This window comes from Odocoileus virginianus, chromosome 28 (assembly GCF_023699985.2).
Source record: "Odocoileus virginianus isolate 20LAN1187 ecotype Illinois chromosome 28, Ovbor_1.2, whole genome shotgun sequence".
In the NCBI taxonomy this organism is placed as follows: Eukaryota; Metazoa; Chordata; class Mammalia; order Artiodactyla; family Cervidae; genus Odocoileus; species Odocoileus virginianus.
Window position 1 is genome coordinate 19021856 of NC_069701.1, and position 20397 is coordinate 19042252.

At 35.1% G+C, this 20397-nt stretch overlaps 1 pseudogene; it reads left to right on the top strand.

The window, feature by feature from the left end:
- The first annotated feature begins 15788 nt into the window (after nucleotides 1-15788).
- On the top strand, nucleotides 15789-16437 carry LOC110132636 (serine/arginine-rich splicing factor 3 pseudogene; annotated as a pseudogene).
- The last annotated feature ends 3960 nt before the right edge of the window (nucleotides 16438-20397 follow it).

A 20397-nucleotide genomic window follows, 5' to 3' on the forward strand; every position in this document is an offset into this window, starting at 1 on the left:
AGCCTTTGACTGTGTGGATCACAACAAACTGTGGAACATTCTTAAAGAGTTAGGAATATCAGACCACCTGACCTGCCTCCTGAGAAACCTATATGTAGATGAAGAAGCAAACAGTTAGAACCTGACATGGAACATTGCACTGGTTCTAAATTGGGAAAGGAGTATTTCAAGGCTATATATTGTCATCCTGCTTATTTAACTTATATGCAGAGTACATCATGTGAAATGCCAGGCTGGAAGAAACACAGGATGAAATCAAGATTGCTGGGAGAAATATCTATAACCTCATATATGCAGATAACATCACCCTTATGGCAAAAAGTGAAGAGGAACTAAAGAGGCTCTTGATGAAGGTGAAAGAGGAGAGTGAAAAAGCTGGCTTAAAACTCAGCATTCAAAAAGCTAAGATCATGGCATCTGGTCCCATCACTTCATGGCAAATAGATGGGGAAACAGTGACAGCCTTTATTTTCTTGGACTCCAAAATCACTGCAGATGGTGACTGTAGCCATGAAATTAAAAGATGCTCACTTCTTGGAAGAAAAGTTATGACCAACCTAGACAACACATTAAAAAGCAGAGACATTACTTTGCCAACAAAGGTCTGTCTATTCAAAGCTGTGGTTTTTCCAGTAGTCATGTATGTATGTGAGATTTGGAGTATAAAGAAGGCTGAGCAGTAAAAAACTGATGTTTTCAAGCTGTGGTGCTGGAGAAGTCTCTTGAAAGTCCCTTGGCCTGCAAGGAGATCAAACAAATCAACCCTAGAGGAAATCAGTCCTGAATATTCATTGGAAGGGCTGATGGAAGCTGAAGCCCCAATACTTTGGCTACCTGCATCAAAGAGCTGACTCATTGGAAAAGACCCTGATACTGGGAAAGATTAAGGAATAGGGGGCGACAGAGGATGAGACAGTTGGAAGGCATCATCAACTCAATGGACGTGAGTTTGAGCAAGCTCTGGGTGATAGTGAAGGACAGGAGAGACTGGCATGCTGCAGACACAAGTGAGTGACTGAACAACAACTGGAAGACTAAATGGTTTTCTCACATCCACAATATTGGATCTTAATTATATCTGCAAAATTCTGAGGAGTATAAGAGTAATTTAGGGCTCAATAGCTGATGTCCTTGAAGGATCCACTCTCCTCTTCACAGAACACTCCCTAAGTCAATGGAGGTTAAAACCTGTCTTTTATTTTCATATTAGGGGAGGGAAATGTACAAAGTAAAATTTTAAACTTAATATCTTGCCATGAGTTAAAGCACCAGACTAGAAAATGTATTTCCTTTGCTGAATTTTAAGATTTATGAAAAACGTATATGGTGCCATGAGTTAATGGATGTTGTTCAGGGTTAAGACATAGATTTATAGGTCATTATCTTAGAGGCGATAAATGAAATTAAAATTATGGAGCTTGTGCTGAGAAAACAGCATAGACAAGAATATATTCTTATAGGAGGAGAAAGGCTCACACAAAACGTAGAAAACAAAATATTAAAAAAATAAGACATTAATGAACATCAGAAAAAATTGGGATAACTAGCTTGATCAGTTACTTTAAAGCAAGTTGCTTTATTAAGTTATGAGTGGAAGGTAAGGCAATTCATAGCACTTAAACCACAGAGTTCGAAGTAAAGATAAGTGATACAAAAATAGATTTTTTTTTGATAATTTGACTGAAAGAGTTCAAGCCATAGCTGTAAATGATAATGAGATTTTAATATAGCCAGTATCACAAAATAATGAGACAATAATTATGGGAAGCATTACTCTTGAACTGAAATACAGAAAAAACAAAAAGCAGGTCAATAAGCATTCTAAAATCAGTAAAGAAAATCCTCAACTTTAAATAAGAATATAAGCTACATATTTAAAGTGATGTTAATTTAGTTTCTTACCAGTAGATTTCTAAGTGATATCCAATCATCAAACTATTGGCATAGTATTATATAACAATCATATAAGTTTGAAAACAATTGAATTTCAAATAAAAATTTAAAAAAGAAAGTCATTAATATTATAATATTTATTTTATTAGATTTTTGTTGGATAATATATCCAAAAATTTAAAGCGCAGCCTTACCAGATAAGAAATATATTTTATTAGGTAAACCAAGTGTGTTAGGTCAGTGCTGTCCAATGGAAATCCATTGTGGAGAACATATGTAATTGTGTATTTTCTAGCAACCACATACTAACATTATTTTAAAAAAATGAGGTGAAGTTAATTTTAATGTATTGTACTTAATCTAATACCAAATACTATCATTTAAATATTTAATCAATATAAAATGTTTAATGAGATATTTTTGTTCTTTTTTGAATACATTTTTGAAATCTAGTGTATATTTTACATTTTTTAAAAATTTTATTTATTTATTTATTTATTTTTTTATTAGTTGGAGGCCAATCACTTCACAATATTGTAGTGGGTCTTGTCATACATTGACATGAATCAGCCATGGATTTACATATGTTCCCCATCCCGATCCCCCCTCCCACCTCCCTCTCCACCCGATCCCTCTGGGTCTTCCCAGTGCACCAGGCCCGAGCACTTGTCTCATGCATCCACCTGGGCTGGTGATCTGTTTCACCCTTGATAATATACATGTTTCAATGCTGTTCTCTTGAAACATCCCACCCTCGCCTTCTCCCACAGAGTCCAAAAGTCTGTTCTATACATCTGAGTCTCTTTTTCTGTTTTGCATATAGGGTTATCATTACCATCTTTCTAAATTCCATATATATGTGTTGGTATACTGTAATGGTCTTTATCTTTCTGGCTTACTTCACTCTGTATAATGGGCTCCAGTTTCATCCATCTCATTAGAACTGATTCAAATGAATTCTTTTTAATGGCTGAGTAATATTCCATGGTGTATATGTACCACAGCTTCCTTATCCATTCGTCTGCTGATAGGCATCTAGGTTGCTTCCATGTCCTGGCTATTATAAACAGTGCTGCGATGAACATTGGGGTGCATGTGTCTCTTTCAGATCTGGTTTCCTCGGTGTGTATGCCCAGAAGGATTGCTGGGTCATATGGCAGTTCTATTTCCAGTTTTTTAAGAAATCTCCCCACTTTTTTCCATAGTGGCTGTACTAGTTTGCATTCCCACCAACAGTGTAAGAATGAAACTTAAAAGCTCTTGCACAACAAAGGAAACTATAAGCAAGGTGAAAAGACAGCCCTCAGATTGGGAGAAAATAATAGCAAACGAAGCAACAGACAAAGGATTAATCTAAAAAATATACAAGCAACTCCTTCAGCTCAATTCCATAAAAATAAATGACCCAATCAAAAAATGGGTCAAAGATCTAAACAGACATTTCTCCAAGGAAGACATACAGATGGCTAACAAACACATGAAAAGATGCTCAACATCACTCATTATCAGAGAAATGCAAATCAAAACCACAATGAGGTACCATTATACGCCAGTCAGGATGGCTGCTATCCAAAAGTCTACAAGCAATAAATGCTGGAGAGGGTGTGGAGAAAAGGGAAGCCTCTTACACTGTTGGTGGGAATGCAAACTAGTACAGCCGCTATGGAAAACAGTGTGGAGATTTCCTATATTTTACATTTACAAGATATCTTATTTCAGACCAGCCACAGTTTAACTGCTTTGTAGCCACATGTGGTTCTGTCCTAGATAGTATGTGCTCAGTTGCTCAGAGAGTAAGAGTCAGTCATGTCTGAGTCTTTGTGACTATGTTAGAATTTAAGATTCTAAAGAACTTTAAAAAAAGTCATACTTATGTGATTCAGTATTAGACTGTTTTAACTCATTGCTATGAGAATTTTTACTTTATCCTCTTCTTTTCTCCCAGCCTCCAACTGAGTTATTCTATTTCTTCAGACTGTTTAGGTTTATTCCATTTTTATTTTATATAAACACAGTTCTTATATATATATGCATTAGTTTTATTGTAAATGAGTTAAATGCTCACACTGTTCTTTATAAACCAGTTCCTCCAAACTAAATTCTTAACACAAATGTATTGTTCTTTTGAGTATAACAAAAACCTCATCCTCTATGTACATTAGGAAGGGATAAGAAAAGTTTCGTCCTTAACTGATCCCATTCCTTCTATTTTGTTGATGATGGCAGGTACAAAATGGGGCCACACTTGTCCTCAGATATTGAGACATTGGTCTTTGGCTTTTCGCACTGAGTATAGTTAGACCTTTGATCATGGATTTTTCACTCTCTATTAGCTGGATTTTGTTACTAACTCAGTTCTGGAGATTGCCTTCAGATCTACAAAATGCTTCTCTATTGTCTTTATACAACAGATGTAATCAGGTATGATACAGAGGTATAACAGGAATGCACAGAAATGCACAACAGGTGTAATACTATCAGGATCATCTTTGGCCCTACTCAGAGTGCTCTTGACATGTCCATTATCTGTCAACATTACACTTTGCTGTGTTAAAAGGGAAAGTCCAACCATGTTTTCTTCCTCATTAAAATTGGTTAAATTGTATTTCTTTGGTTCTTTTTGTTTGTTTTTCCTTTATGTTTGACATTCAATAATGTACCAAGACATGGCTTGATTTTTTCATTCTGGATTGTTTTTTTCCTAATACATGCTAGTCCTTTAAATATTCAGATCCTATTCTTGTTTCAGAAAACAATTTTTAATCATAATATCTTCTTTATCTTTCTAATATAAATTTTATAAATTATATTATATGGAAGTATTTTGGAACATGTGTCATCTTTCATTTTCTTTTCCACTGTTCTAATTGATTTTTTTTTCATTTAATAAGATACAAATCTTTTCTTCTACAGAGAAATAGGATTTTCAGTCATGAATTACCACATCCATTTATATATTAGCTTTTGATAGATTTATTTTGCTCATCAATGTCTGTCTTTAGTTTTGCAATTTATATACTTTTTCTCTCTGTCGTTTTATCTTCATGTCTTTGAGATCTTGTCATATCCAATTAATTTTCTAAGCAAAAGTGTTTATAGCAACTTTTATGTGTCAGTGAAATGTTATACTCTTCTTAGAGAATTTAATTTTCCATCGTGGTATTTTTTACTGGTTTTCTGTGTGTAAACTCTACTCTTTTTTCCCCCGAATTTGTCTATATGATGTCTATTTTAAAAGAGATTTAATGTAATCTGTTTTCTTCATTATGTTATACGGAGATCTTCTATCACTAGTTTTACCTTACCTGAAACCTGTTTGTCTTCTTCACTGAACTGTAATCTAAATGTCCTTTGGTTTTGTACTTGTGTGTAACCAAAGAGAGGGAGAACTCAGTAGGAATGTGAGAAATACTTTATTGAAGGAAACGTTTGTAGGCTTGATTGCTTGTTTTTCTATGAGATTTTGGTAGATGTCTTGTCAAATGTTCTCCATCGAATAGTAATTATATATTCCACTTCTATGGGGGGAGATTGTTGAATTTCACACTATACTCCCAATTCATTTTGGGAAACCAGGACAGCTACTTAGTTAAGAAGCAGCTGGAACTGGTAAATTATTTTAAAAATTTAGCTATAATCACAAAAGATCACAAAAAATATGTGAGGAAATTAAGAGAATTTTTATCTAATGATTTTTACAATATATATTGCCCATGTTTAAAAGGTGAAATTTTTTATAGTGAATGTGCAAAATAATCATATGATCCTTGCCAAATTAAACTATACTGAAATAAAACATAATAATCATAAGTTAAAGATAACTCTTTTTGCTTTCAGCCTAAATTCAATTACTCTGTGTTGTAAGAATAATAATGCAAAAGAAACTTAATCTTATAAATGCACTTGTATAATGAAAAAGACATACATCTTAAGAAAGAAGTGTTGACTAGACTCTGTGACCTGACTGCTAGCAAATGTTATAGATAAGAAAGTCACTATTAAAATCCAATTAGCATCATTTAGTTCAAAGAAGAAATTAGAAATAAGTATTCATTAATTCTTTCAAAGATGTGTCTACTGAGCTTCCATTATGAGTACAGAAGTTTTCTAGCTTCAAAGTATACAGCAGAAAATGAGGCATACAAAGTCTTACATGCTAGCGGGGGTGATAGATAATATATAAGCAGACAAACAAACATACAATATAACTGGAGACTCCATGAAGAAGAATGAGGTAGGACAAAGGATAGAAAGGTATAGTTGATTAATTGGATGTATTGCTTTTCAGAGAGATCTGTATGAAATGATGTGTGCGTCTAATATATTTGCTGAAGTCGTTTTAAGAATTTAGTTCACATAAAATATCTCTAGTTTATTTGCTTGACGGTCTACCTGTGTCTCTTCGTAGTATTTGGCACTTATACAAGAGAAAATATTTCCAAGTATTTGATAAATTTTGAATATACCCTCAACTAAGTAATGGAAAATCACAGGACGATTATATTGATGTTGAAATAACACAGTGGCAGAAAACAAAAGAAGTGCCAGCTCATCAAATCTGCTATTGAAATGTGTTCAGACAGTCATAGGATATTAGGTTGATAAGCATTAGTAAATTAAGGTGGTGACAGCTTTAACAAAAAAAGTCAAATTATGGCATATAAATGTGAATTCACTAAGTTTTCAAATTGATGACATTCCAAATTCATTTTTAATGAAATAGGAAGTGATATACAGAATGTCCAGGCTTATACTAATTTCATTGGCTAATCTGAGTGAAGGTGTTGACACAAATTTTTCTTTTTTTTTTTTCTTCTTTTTTTCCCCCAATTATTTTTATTAGTTGGAGGCTAATCACTTTACAATATTGTAGTGGTTTTTGTCATACATTGACATGAATCAGCCATGGATTTACATGTATTCCCCATCCCGATCCCCCTCCCGCCTCCCTCCCCATCCCATCCCTCTGGGTCTTCCCAGTGCACCAGCCCTGAGCACTTGTCTCATGTATCCAACTTGGACTGGCGATCTGTTTCACATTTGATAATATACATATTTCGATGCTGTTCTCTCAGAACATCCCACCCTTGCCTTTTCTCATAGAGTCCAAAAGTCTGTTCTATACATCTGTGTCTCTTTTTCTGTCTTGCATATAGGGTTATCGTTACCATCTTTCTAAATTCCATATATGTGCGTTAGTATACTGTATTGGTGTTTTTCTTTCTCGCTTACTTCACTCTGTATAATGGGTTCCAGTTTTACAAATTTTTCTAATGAGAAAAGAAATCACTATTTTTTCATGACAAAGAAAATCCATTATTGAAATACTTACCTGATACAACATGAGTATACAAATTTGCATGCTTTGCTGTTTTAAAAAGTTAAGTAAATTTGATTAGATAATTCTGTGTTGTGAAGATACCACCTTGAGTTAAATTCTCATTGACTCATAATTCAGTGAGAAAATTCAAACAAGATTTGGGCTCAAACCTTAACAATTTGACTTTTACAATTTTGAGTGAATTAATTTAAAAAATAAACAATATTGTCTCTGAGATTTTGTAATTATACTTTTGGGAAAGCAAAAATGTTATATGATATATTTGAAGAGGTATATCCAACCTGAAAAATAAACTATAGTTTTTAATACTCTATTCATCAACTTCCTCTAAATGAAAAACTCAAGAAACTACTTTATACCTGAATTTCTAAATGTAAATGGAATTTTATTTTTATTTTCAATTTTCTGGCCCAGAAAGCTGAGCATTGCAATTTAGACTTTATGTCAGTATTACACTCACAATATTTATAATTAGAATACATTTCAGTTTCTCAATTTACAATAAGAATATGATTCATAATGTTGGGTAATAAAGATTTACTAGATAGTATATATTCAATTTAAAATACAGAAATAAACAAATAAAAATACAACTGTTATCTGGAATAGGCAGTTTTAATACATTAAAATTAAAATGATTTAAAAGTAAATTAATAGTTTTATAATAAGCAAATGTTGACATCTTATGATATATAAACATTTAATTAAATATTAAATATTATTATTGAAATATTGAAAGATATTATTGAAATATGAGAGTAGCACTAGTAGTAAAGGATATGCCTGCCATTGCAGGATACATAAGAGTCACAAGTTTGATCCCTGGGTCAGGAAGATCCCCTGGAGCAGGGCATGGCAACCCACTCCAGTATTCTTGCCTGGAGAATCCCATGGACCAAGGAGCCTGGTGGGCTGCAGTCCATAGAGCTACAAACAATCAGACACGACTTAAGTGACTTGGCACACACACACAGAATAATTAGATTTCCTAAGCTGGAAATTTTGGAATTCATTATTATGAAAAATATGGAGCCACTGAAGGGTTTTGCAAAGGGTTACATTTGAATTTAGATAGCTCTTTAAGGCCACACAGTGAAAGCTCTAATAAGGTGGGTACAATGGGAAGCAGGGAGGACAGTCAGAATTCTATTATGAAATTGCAGAGCACAGTGATAAAAAGCTAAATTTTGAGGGGGTGGCAATAGAGATTGAGAAGAGAAGAAATGACCTAGATGGATTCAGAATTATTTCAGGAATGAAATCAAGATGTTTTTGTTAATTAGAAGTGAGGAACAAAAATATATTCTGGTCTATAAAGATAAGGTGTCATTATTGCCAAGACTGGTCATATGATTAACCATGGGAAGAACCAGAACTAGGAACATGTTCTCACTAAACTGAAAAAATCAGTGGCTGTTTGTCTCCTGTGAGTTTTGCAAGAATAGTATTAGTCTTTCCAACATCTCAGTGAAGATTTTGTTCTCACCTGTGAATCTCTGTCTACCTCATGGATGGCCACCTGATGTAAAGAGTCGACTCATTGGAAAAGATTGAAGGCAAAAGGAGACCGGGGCACAGGGGATGAAATGCTTAGATAGCATCACTGACTCAATGGACATGAATTTGAGCAAACTCTGGGAGATAGTGAAGGACAGGGAAGCCTGGCGTCCATGAGGTCACAAAGAGTCAGACATGACTTAGCAACAGAACAACACAACATCCCATTGAACTAGGAATACATATGGACTAACAACCGATCCTGAACCCTGAGGATTTACTGTGAGGCAAATGGAAGCAGGCCCACTAGGTGCATTGTTCTAACTTCATCATTAGTTGGCTGATTAGCGACTTATTATTGGAGGATACTCATTTAAGACAGAATATGCTCTATATCATCTTTGTTTGTGCCTCTTCTTGAATTCTCCAGTAAGGGGGGAATTCTCTGTTTTCTGTGACTACACAATTTAATTTGGATAATGATAAATACTAGGATGCTCTCTCTTGATTCAAACTAGAAGTACCTTACTTTTCAACAAGTGATGCTGGGTTTACCTACAGTCTGGGGCCACACAGAACAAATTCTAATTAGTCTCCTTGATTTACCACTACTTCCAAAAATGCAGACAATTTTTATACTTACATTGCTGACTATTGATCACTTCTGTAGACTAAATATCCTTATTTTCTAGTCCCTGCCTTGATTTCTCACGTGATATGATTCTAATCCTGGCAAGTGTCCTTTGAATGTGTCTGCAACACTCCTAACATTTTCCAAAAACCTCAGGCCTATCCAGCAGTCCCATGGTGCCGTTAAAATAGAACATGTTCCTTGCCTCTGCCTTGTGTTTCTTGCAGGTCACTTGCTGGCAGCTGGGCATTCATGTGCAGTATCATGTTGAGATTTTCAGATGAGGACTGTAAGAACAGTATAATGCGAGCTGCTCAAAGCCACTCGGTTTCCCCTGGAGGCTTTGGTGAAACCCACTCAAGTGCTGCATACAATTGTGCCGTGAAGGGTGAGGGCCTCATCGGCTTCTCACCACACCAGGAAGAGTGCACCACCCTCCCTCTCATTTACTACCTTCCTTTTTTGCACAACCACCCAAACCAAATGGGAAAAAAAACCTGAGATAAATATCAATAGCTAAAATAATAGCATATTCATTGTTCAGCTGGCACTCAAGTGTTGGATATGCAACATTAACACTCATGCCAGGTTTCAAGACAGCCAGATCAACAAACACTGGAACACTGAAAACTAATTCAGAGAGGAAAACAGGTGGAATTCTTGGCTAGATTGTGTCCACTGATCCATTTCATGATAATTCTTGTTCATTAGAGTAGCATTAGGATGGTGTTTATCACTGAGTACCAGGAAGGAGACTTGACATTTCATACATTATGCCCTAAAAGCTAACAGTTCTTGAGCATTTTCCCTAATTCCTCAAATCATTGACTGAGCAGGTTGCTCAATACCAGGGAAATGTCTTTTGATTTTTGTTCTCTAGGAAAGCCTCGTTTAAATGGAAGAAACAGGCATTTAATGAAAACCTACGAGTACCAAATATTATACTAATACACTAGCTATACTCAAGAATTTTTAGCACTAGATCTTGACTATTTACTTGTGTGTTTTGATTTACTTCTCAGTAGTATTTTATAGGTACCATTACCACTATTTTATACCTAAAACAAGCTGAGCTGAGAAGCCAAGCCATATGTTCACAGTGAGAAAACCAACCCAGAGGGAACTGGGATTTGACTATCATCTGACTCGAAGCCCACACCTGTGGTCTTGTCCATTTGCACACTCTCCTATGACTTTTAGTTCATAATGCCCCCCATTAAACTCGTTTTCTGTAGGTGAAAGCCTATAACAATTTAGTGAAACATGTTTCTACGATTAAATCCTACACAAGTATAAGGTCAATTTTAATTTCCACTGGGCCTTGAATACCTACTCCATCTTTGGTTAATACCAAACAATTTAGTGCTGAATATAATCAATTTTGTTTTGTTTTGTTCATTTAGCTTTTACTGTACTCTGTTATTTCTTTATGGAAAGTAATAGAAGTCATCCTCTTTAATATATAATGAAACAAGCATTCAGAAGATCTATCTGATCAAGGAAAAAAATAATTTCTAATAGGTTATCTTGTTCATAAACATTATGACCAGATCTTTTTCATAAACGTTAATGTTTATGAAAACGCATCTTGCAGGATTCAAACATTTTGACCTTTCTGTGATGCCCCCTAATAGAAAGAGAAACAGTAATGACATCAGTAGGAACTAAGCTGAATTCTGGCTTCAACATTTTCTGGTTGTACAACCTTAAGAAAATATATAAGAATATATTTATACTCTATCATCTGTAAATAGAGTTTCTTTCTACCATGAAGCTGAGTTGAAGACAAATGTGATGACACATGAAAAACAGCTATTATTGTCTCTTATTTGGTGTATCACCAGAAATGAGGAGTATTACTAACTTCAGGACTAAAAACTGTGGATGTTGTCAAATAATTTCTAACTAAAACAGAACAATTCTCAAAAAAAAAAAAAAAAACAGGCAAAATTCATTTTATATATATATTCCTATTTGGCTGAAGAGTTAGAGGCAATAAATATTTAATGCAATTCAATTTTCATGCCCCTAATGCTAATTTTTTTTTCTATTTTCTTCTCTTCTCTGTTAATGGTCTAAATCTGCTTAGAAAATTGTTTTTGTGTTTTGTTTCTCTTTGAGTGTAATAGTCACTGTTCTGAAGCCTGCTGACACTGTGTACAATAATGATTTGTATCCTTGGCTCACTATTTCCCTACCTACTGCCAATTTCATAATGAAAGAAGAAAACATGTTTTCAAAAGGAGAAGAAAGTGAGAGAGGGGGCATGAGAATGGAGAAGCACAGACAGTAGCATTGTGAGGGGTTCAAGCATTTTCTCTTTCTCTTTCATTAAAGATGAACAACGTAAGATAGGTCTTTTGACTATATTGGAAGCTATTTAACTCATTTATATAAAGCCTTCTTATTACCAAATTGTTACTTTCATAATTATGATGAGTGGAGTGGAACTGATGGGACTACAGCCCATTTCTTTAAAATGCAGATTGGCCTTGGATTCTGTAGTTTACAATATACTGAAATTAGGACACAGCTCTGGGTGGGAAGGTAAAGGTGGTATGAGTTCTAACTCAAGAACGTCTGATTGCTGCAGTCACTATGTTGAAATGTTTCCACAAATATTATTTTTCAAAACAAACAGAAAGACTCTGTATTCAATAAATCTATTGAGTAAAGTGCCTGGTAATTGGCCTCTTAACAACCTGTTAGTATTTTCCTTGAAGTCATTCTCTAAAAAATTTAAAACATGCATTACCTGGCCATTTTTAATTCCATTAGGGGTAAATTTTAGGGCTTCCCTGGTGATACATTTTGGCACTTTGGTTACCATTACTTATCAAGAGAGTATAAGGGAACTATTACACAGAAAATCATAGAAGCTTGCATAAACAGTGAACTTGGCTACATACAATAAACACATATACTGTCTTTGGATCTGTCAGTCAATTGTGCCTGATTCTTTGTGACCCCATGGACTGCAGCACACCAGGCTTCCCTGTCCATCAACAACTCCCAGAACTTGCTTAAACTCATGTCCATTGAGTCGGTGATGCCATCCAAACATCTCATCCTCTGTTGTCCCCTTCTCCTCCTTCCTTCAATCTTTCCCAGCATCTTGAAATGTCAGCTTCAGCATCAGTCCTTCCAATGACTATTCAGGACTGCTTTCCTTTAGGATAGACTGGTTTGATCTCCTTGCAGTCCAAGGGACTCTCAAGAATCTTCTCCACCTCCACAGTTCAAAAGCATCAATTCTTCAGCATTCAGCTTTCTTTATGGTCCAACTCTCACATCCATATGTGACTACCAGAAAAACCATAGCTTTGACTAGACGAACTTTTGTCAGCAAAGTAATGTCTCTGCTTTTTAATATGCTGTTTAGGTTGGTCAAAGGTTTTCTTCCAAGGAGCAAGCATCTTTTAATTTCATGGCTGCAGTCACCATCTGCAGTGATTTTGGAGCCTAAGAAAATAGTCTATCTCTGTTTCCATTGTTTACCCATCTATTTTCCATGAAGTAATAGGACCAAATGCCATGATCTTCGTTTTTTGAATGAATGCTGTCTTAGAAAAATTTTTTTCCACTTTCCCCTCTTTTTCTGTCAATCCTGAGAAAACCAAGCCTCGCACACTAATTTACATTTTTGTCTCTTTAACCTTATATGATAAAATGGATCATTAATTTCAGAGGCAATATTGCATAGTGATTAAAAGTAGGAACAAAACGTCCGTGAGTTCAAAACTACATTCTCAATTCATTAGTGGCATAACTTCTTTGAACCTCAGATCCTATCTGTAACTTGTGAAAAAATGTAACACTGTATTTATAAGGTTTTGGGGATAAATGAAGAACTGGCTTTAAGTTCTTAGGCAGACACAGTCAAGAGTTCAATGAATGCAGGCCCCTTCTTGTTTATCTTCGTTAAGCCCGCAGTAACTGGATTGAACACACGTGTGCTACAGTAAGAACACAGGGTCACCAAAGGAAAAAAAGAAAATGAATCTAATATTTCAAAGTTGGCTTTCAAATAAATGTCAAAATTGTAGTGATTACAGACGTGTTTATTGTAAGTGTAAAAAGCCCAATCATTAATGTATTTACATAGAAAGATATCATTTCCTCATGCGATATGAAATATTGAGGTGTATTTCTACTAGCATTATTAGTTCAGTTTCTTGATGATACTGTAAGAGACTCAAGATTTTCTATTTCAAAGGTTTGCTATTTTGACTTTTAAATTTGCTCCTCTGTATTTAGTCTTGGGGTTTCCGTGACTATTTTTTTCTGAAACCATCCATGTTCAGTATAGAGCTAAGTGGCGTGTGGGTGCTATCTGTGGAGGATAAATAATTCTGTTTGGATGATTTCTGAATAACAACCTTTGCTGATATTTTATTATCCAGATTTGGTTCAAACTATAACTTCCAGTAGCAATTGACAGCAAGTTTTTCACTAGGAAAACTGCTACTTCCAACAAATTACAGCCTTTGTTCACGAGAAAAACACTCCACAAAGTGGTTATAGGAAGAACATGCTTCAAAATAATAAAGGTTATATATGACAAGACTACAGCCAACAGCATACTCAGTAGCAAAAGCTGAAAGCATTCCAAGATCAGAAACAATACAGGGATGCCTGCTATCAACATGTTAAGTCAACATAGCATTGGAAATTCTAGTCATAGAAATCAGGCTAAAAAATAAATAAATAAAATGAATTCCACCTGGAAAGGAATACATAAAACTGTCATTGTTAGCACATGACATACTATATATAGAAAATCCTAAAAATGCCACAAAAAATAAATTCAGTAAAGTTGCAGGATACAAAATGAAAACACAATAATCTAGTATGTTTCTGTATACTCACAATGGACTATCAGAAAAAGAAATTAAGAAAAAAATCCAAATTATAGCTGTGTCAAAAAGAATAAAATACCTAGGAATAAATCAAACCAAAGAGATAAAAATTTTGTACTCAGAAAACTATTAAGACATTGACAAACGATATTGTAAATGACACAAGCAAATGGAAAGATACACCATGCTCATGGATTGGAAAATTAACCTCCTTAAATAATCATACTTCCCAAGGCAATCTATAAATTCAATGGAATGCTTATTAAAATGCTGATGTCAATTTTAACAGCACTAGGAAAAATTCTGAAATCTGTAAGGGAACACAAAGACCCAGAATTGTGAAAATAATCTTGAGAAAGAACAGAGCTGGGGTTATCGTGGTCCCTAACTTCAAAGTACACTCCAAAGCGAAAATAATCAAAATGGTACATGGTACTTTCACTTTCATAATACTTGCAAAAAAACAGACACAGAGATCAATGAAGTAGAATAGAGAGCCCAGAAATAAACCCACATGTTTATGGTTAATTAATCTATGACAAAGTGACAGGAATATACAATGGAGAAAAGACAGCATCTTCAATAAGTGATTGAAGCTACATGCTGGACAGCCACATGCAAAAGAATCAAACTGAACTACTTTCACACACTATATGCAAAAATAAACTCAAAATGGATTAAAGTCTTAAATATTAAGACCTTAACCGTAAAACTTCTAGACAATACCATAAGCAACATGCTCTTGGGCATTAGTCTTAGAATTATTGTTTGATAAGTATTCTCAATCAAGGGAAGCAAAAGCTTAAATAAACAAACAGTACTACATCAGACTAAAAAGCTTATTCACAGCAAAGAAAACTAACACAGTTAAAAGGTCAAGTACTAAATGGGAAAAGATTTTATAAATTATATATCTAATAAAATGTTAATAATTCAAAATATAAAAAGAACTCATGCAACTCAGTATAAAGAAAAACAAAACTGGATTAAAAAAAATAGGTAGAGATCCTGGAAAAAATGTTTTCCAAAAAATACATAGAGAAACCAATAGCTGTTTACCTCCCAAGACTACCCATCTTCAAGACATTTTTTTAACACTCCACCCTACAAGTTAGTCTTGTAAAGAGAAAAATGAACCACTATTTTGATCTCATCTTATTTAAAACCATAAATCTTAGTGATGAACTTCATAACCTGCCTTGTTTAGCAACAAGAACAATTAGCTGTTTCTAAAAATTGATCATCTATCTGTGAAGAATGAAAAGTTCATTTACTGAATTTATTCAAAGCAATTTTTTTCCTGGTTCCAGTGGCCAATCCTACTGAGGAGTTCCAGAAATGTCTCATGTATCATTGAAATAACTCCTAGCTACTGAGGGTGACTAAATTGAAGAACATAGTTTGAATTAAAAAAAAAAAAATCATCTGGCCAGAGCCTGTGGCTTTTATTTAATAATATGAGCTGACAATTTCGTGGATGCTGAGTGTGCCAGAACATCCGGGGATGCCAGGCGGAAGGCACCCAGGAAGAATCAGCCTAGGATGGTGGATTTGAACCTCTGCATTTCTAACCCCTGACCTCGAAATACATCATGATTCCTGGTGATTGGACTGTAAAGTTTATGTAGGTAACCTTGGAAACAATGATAAAAAGACTGAATTGGAACAAGCCTTTGGCTATTATGGACCACTCTGGAGTGTGTGCCCTGGAGAAGGAAATGGCGACCCATTGCAATACTCTTGTCTAAAGAATTCCATGGACAGAGGAGCCAGGCAGGCTACAGTCCATGGGATCGCAGAGAGTCGGAAATGACTGTGCGACTTTTTCCAAAGTGTGTGGGTTGCAAGAAACCCTCTAGGCTTTGCTTTTGTGGAATTTTAAGATCCCCGAGATGCAGTGGATGCTGTCTGAAAGTTAGATGGGAGAACACTATGTGGCTGCCAAGTAAGAATGGAACTGCCAAAAGGTGAAAAGATAAGTCAGAATTATGGCCCACCTCCCTCCTGGGGTCGTTCCCTTCGAGATGATTTATTGGAGAAGCAGTACTCCACCTTGACACAAATCTCCAAGACAGAGAAGTTTCTCTTGCAGCTGGACTAGGTCCCTTTCTAAAGATAGGGGAAGAGGGCGATCACTGTCCCAGGAGAGAAATCACAAGCTGCGCCTATCTTTCTCTAGGTCTTGTCGCCAATCTAGGTCAAATGAAAGAGAATAGAAAACCAGTTTTCTAGAGCAATGTGGTATATAGGAAATAACTTCTACAAGAGTATGTACAGAAAATTCAAGTTTTGTTTGAGACTTCATAAGTTTGTTGCACTTTTGAAATGTTTTAGCTATTCACATTTTTTGTTTTAACAGTGACACATGAAGTTGTAACCCTCGGTGGTTTGAAATGGATCATATGAGGCATGTAATATCAGGAATTGTTACTTTAGAATGGTCCCTTAAGCAAAATGAATTTGCTTTTTAATTTTACCCTTGCATAGACTGATAAATCCTTGCATAATCTCTAACCCCTGCACAGCTGAAATGTAATATTTAATATTATTAAAACAAAAAACTGGAAAAAACTGAAGACTTTTCCATAGTTGGGAAATGGTATGCAGCTGCAGTTAAGAAAACAATCTTTAAAAGCTTCTGTGAACACAGGCCAGAAGGAAAAAATTAAAGCTGAGTCCTTAAACTAGATTAGACATTTGAAAATTCCACTAGTCTTCAGACCAGACGAGAGGTTGTCCAACTGGTGTAGAATCTAAAAAGCTTCAAGAAAGTTAGTTTAACTTTGCTTTAGGCCATAAGTTTCTTCCGTGATTGCGTATATGAATACATAGCTCTTTGTAACATACTTTATTTGGAAATTTGAGACTACTCAAGATATCAGTGTCCTGCCATTTTAAGGGTATGTTGTAGAGCTAAACTTGGAGTTACTGGAAAGATTATTTTCCATGCTGTCATTTGTAATAATTTTGTGAATCCTTGAGATAAAGGTTTTGGTTACAAACATAATATGAAGAGTTCAGAAGTTTGAGTGACAATACTGTGTTTTTCAAGATTTTTGGCGGGTCAAAATTAAATTCAACTAGTTTTGAAATTCTTCTATCATGTCAACCAAATGTCTATTTTATTGTGTTTCCTGAATTAAGGGCTTCCCTGGTGGCTTAGACAGTAAAGAATCTGCCTGCAATGTGGGAGACCTGAGTTCGATTCCCAGGTGGGGAAGATCCCCTGGAGAAGGGACCAGCAACCCACTCTAGTATTCTAGTTAACAGGCAGATCCATCCAAAGAACAATCATATTAAAAGTTAACATATATAGGACACTTTCCATTTCAGTTCCCATTTTAATAACTTTAATATTTCAAAACATCCTTAAAACACATACACACGGAATAACTGACAAATAAAATATTAAGCATTTGTTCCTGATCACATACCAAGTAAAAAGTGAAGTTGGAAAATTCACAGCTATAAATGTCTATATTAGAAAAGAAGAAATACCTAAAAGCAATAATGTAAGCTAACATTTCAGAAACTAATAAAAAGAAGACCAAAAAAAAAAAAATAGAGTAAGTTAGGAAAATAGCCAACATTTGTTGGATCGTAAAGAAAGCAAGGGAGTTTCAGAAAAAAAAAGCCTTTGACTATGTAGATCACAACAAATACTGGAAAATTCTTAAAGATATGGGAATAACAGATCACCTTACCTCTCCCTTACCTCTCTCCTGAGAAGACTGTATGCCAGACAAGAAGCAACAGTTTGAATCAGACATGAAACAACTGACTGGTTCTAAATTAGGAAAGGAGTATGACAAGACTACATACTGTCACCCTACTTATTTAACTTCTATGCAGAGTACATCATGCAAAATGCAATGCTGGAAGAATCACAAGCTGTAATCAAGGTTGCTGGGAGAAATATCAATAACCTCAGATATGCAGATGACACCACTCTAATGGCAGAAGTGAAGAGGAACAAAAAGCCTCAAGGAACATGAATAGGAGAGTGAGAAAGCTGACTTGAAACTCAACATTTAAAAAAACCTAAGATCATGGAATCTGGTCCCATGACTTAATGGCAAATAGAAGGGGAAAAAGTGGAAGCAGTGACAGATTTTATTTTCTTGGCTCCAAAATCACTGCAGGCGGTGACCCTAGTCTTGAAATTAGGTGATTTACCAGTGAACTAAGGCCATCAAGTAAATTTGTAAGTCATAAAGATTAGAAAGGAAATGTTAAAACATTCTTTATTCAAGGAAGGCACAATCTTATTAGCAAAAATTTCTACAGAATCCACGGGAATACCAATATGTGAGACTAGTGGTATTACAGCATACAATCAATATATAAAGATCATTATGTTTTTATGTAACTAGAATAATGCATCCTGAAAATTAAGACAAATTGCATTTGAAATAACATCAAAACTAACAAAATAGTCAAGGGTAAATTTAGAAAATAAAATGTGAGAAAAAATCATAAAGCATTGCTTAGATAAACTAAACAAAATCTAACTCAACAGAAATACATCATGTTCATGGATTGTAAGACTCACTGATAGAAATTCTTGCAATTTGATGTATGAACTCAATGCAATTCCCATGAAAATCTCAAAGGCTACTTAGTACAAATTGACAAATTCACTTTGAAATTAGCGTATTATCATAGCAAGGGCTATCTGTAAGAACATTCAAATATATAATTAAGTGGTTTCAATCAAGAGTGATTTTGCCCCCACACCAGGGGGACATTTGGCAATATCTTGTAGACATTTTGGCATGCATAACTGGGTAGAGTCTAGGAATGAAGCTGAGCAGCCTATAATAGCACAGGGTCACCTTCCTTAAGAAAGTTTGGCCCCAAAGTGCAAATAGTGCTGAGTTTGAGAAATCTTGATATAACTGCAGCAAAATAAATAGATTAATACACCCATTCCCTAAATTGGAGTATACTGTATGATCAAAGCAAAAAGATTCAGTAATAAAGAAGAAAAAGGGAGAGCACATAATGGACACTGCCAACTCTGACTAGAGGCAATCTCTATTTTGCATTGTTACATGTCTTAAAATTTTTCTTTTTCTTCATGACACTTTCTTCCAATATTCAATTAACTGATCATGATCACATTTTACCAGCAATGATAGCTATTTACCTTTGCTGTTAATATGGTCTAAGGCATTAAACATAATTTTACAAAATCATATTTTCTGATAATAAAATTTCACATTTCTTATATTTTGTTGGATTAGTCTGTAGCTTTTGTATACTAAAACTTTATATTAGGAACATTTTTTAATGGTTGGCTTACTTTGGTATTCTTATCTATACAGTGGTAAATTAGTCAACTCTCTCCCTTTATGTTTATTAGACAACACAAAAGCCCTAAATTCTCTAATAGCTGCATAATTCAAGTCTCTGAATTTCTGTGCTTCTCAGAGACCAGATTGCTTTGGGAAATTTTTCCATCAGCATATAATAGTAAAATTGATCAACTACATCTCAATTCTTGGAGAAGACATTGGCACCCCACTCCAGTACTCTTGCCTGGAAAATCCCATGGACAGGGGAGCCTGGTGGGCTGCCATCTAGGGGGTCGCACAGAGTCAGTCATGACTGAAGCGACTTAGCAGCAGTAGCATTTCAATTAAAATGTATAGATTTGATTTTCTTCTGAAAAGTGATCATTTGTCTCTGAGGTAATATAAAACTCATGTTTTTGGGGTATGGTATGTACAATGTGTCATTTTACTGTTCATATAATAGAAAATGGAGTATCTTAAACTTGGATATTGAAATTCTAACAACTCAAGCATCTGGGTTTTTTCACCCATACCACCAGGCAATTCTCTGACACCAGCTGGATATCTTATGATTAAATTACATCTGACACCATCTACCTAGAGACAGCCTCAGTTCTCAAAGACTCAGTCCTACAAAAGTGTCCCCCAACCCCCACTTCTGATGCCAACTACATGTCCAGCTGGTCACCTGTGCTTCTGACCTACCAGTTATAGATTGGAGGTCCTAACAACCCCCTCATTGGGTTCGATTGATTTGCTAGAGTGGCTCCAGAACTCGGGAAACCAATTTGCTTACTAGATTACCATTATTAACATGGGCATAATTCAGGAGCAGCAAGGTGGAGGCCCTAGATGCATGGGGCAAAGTATGGAGGAAGG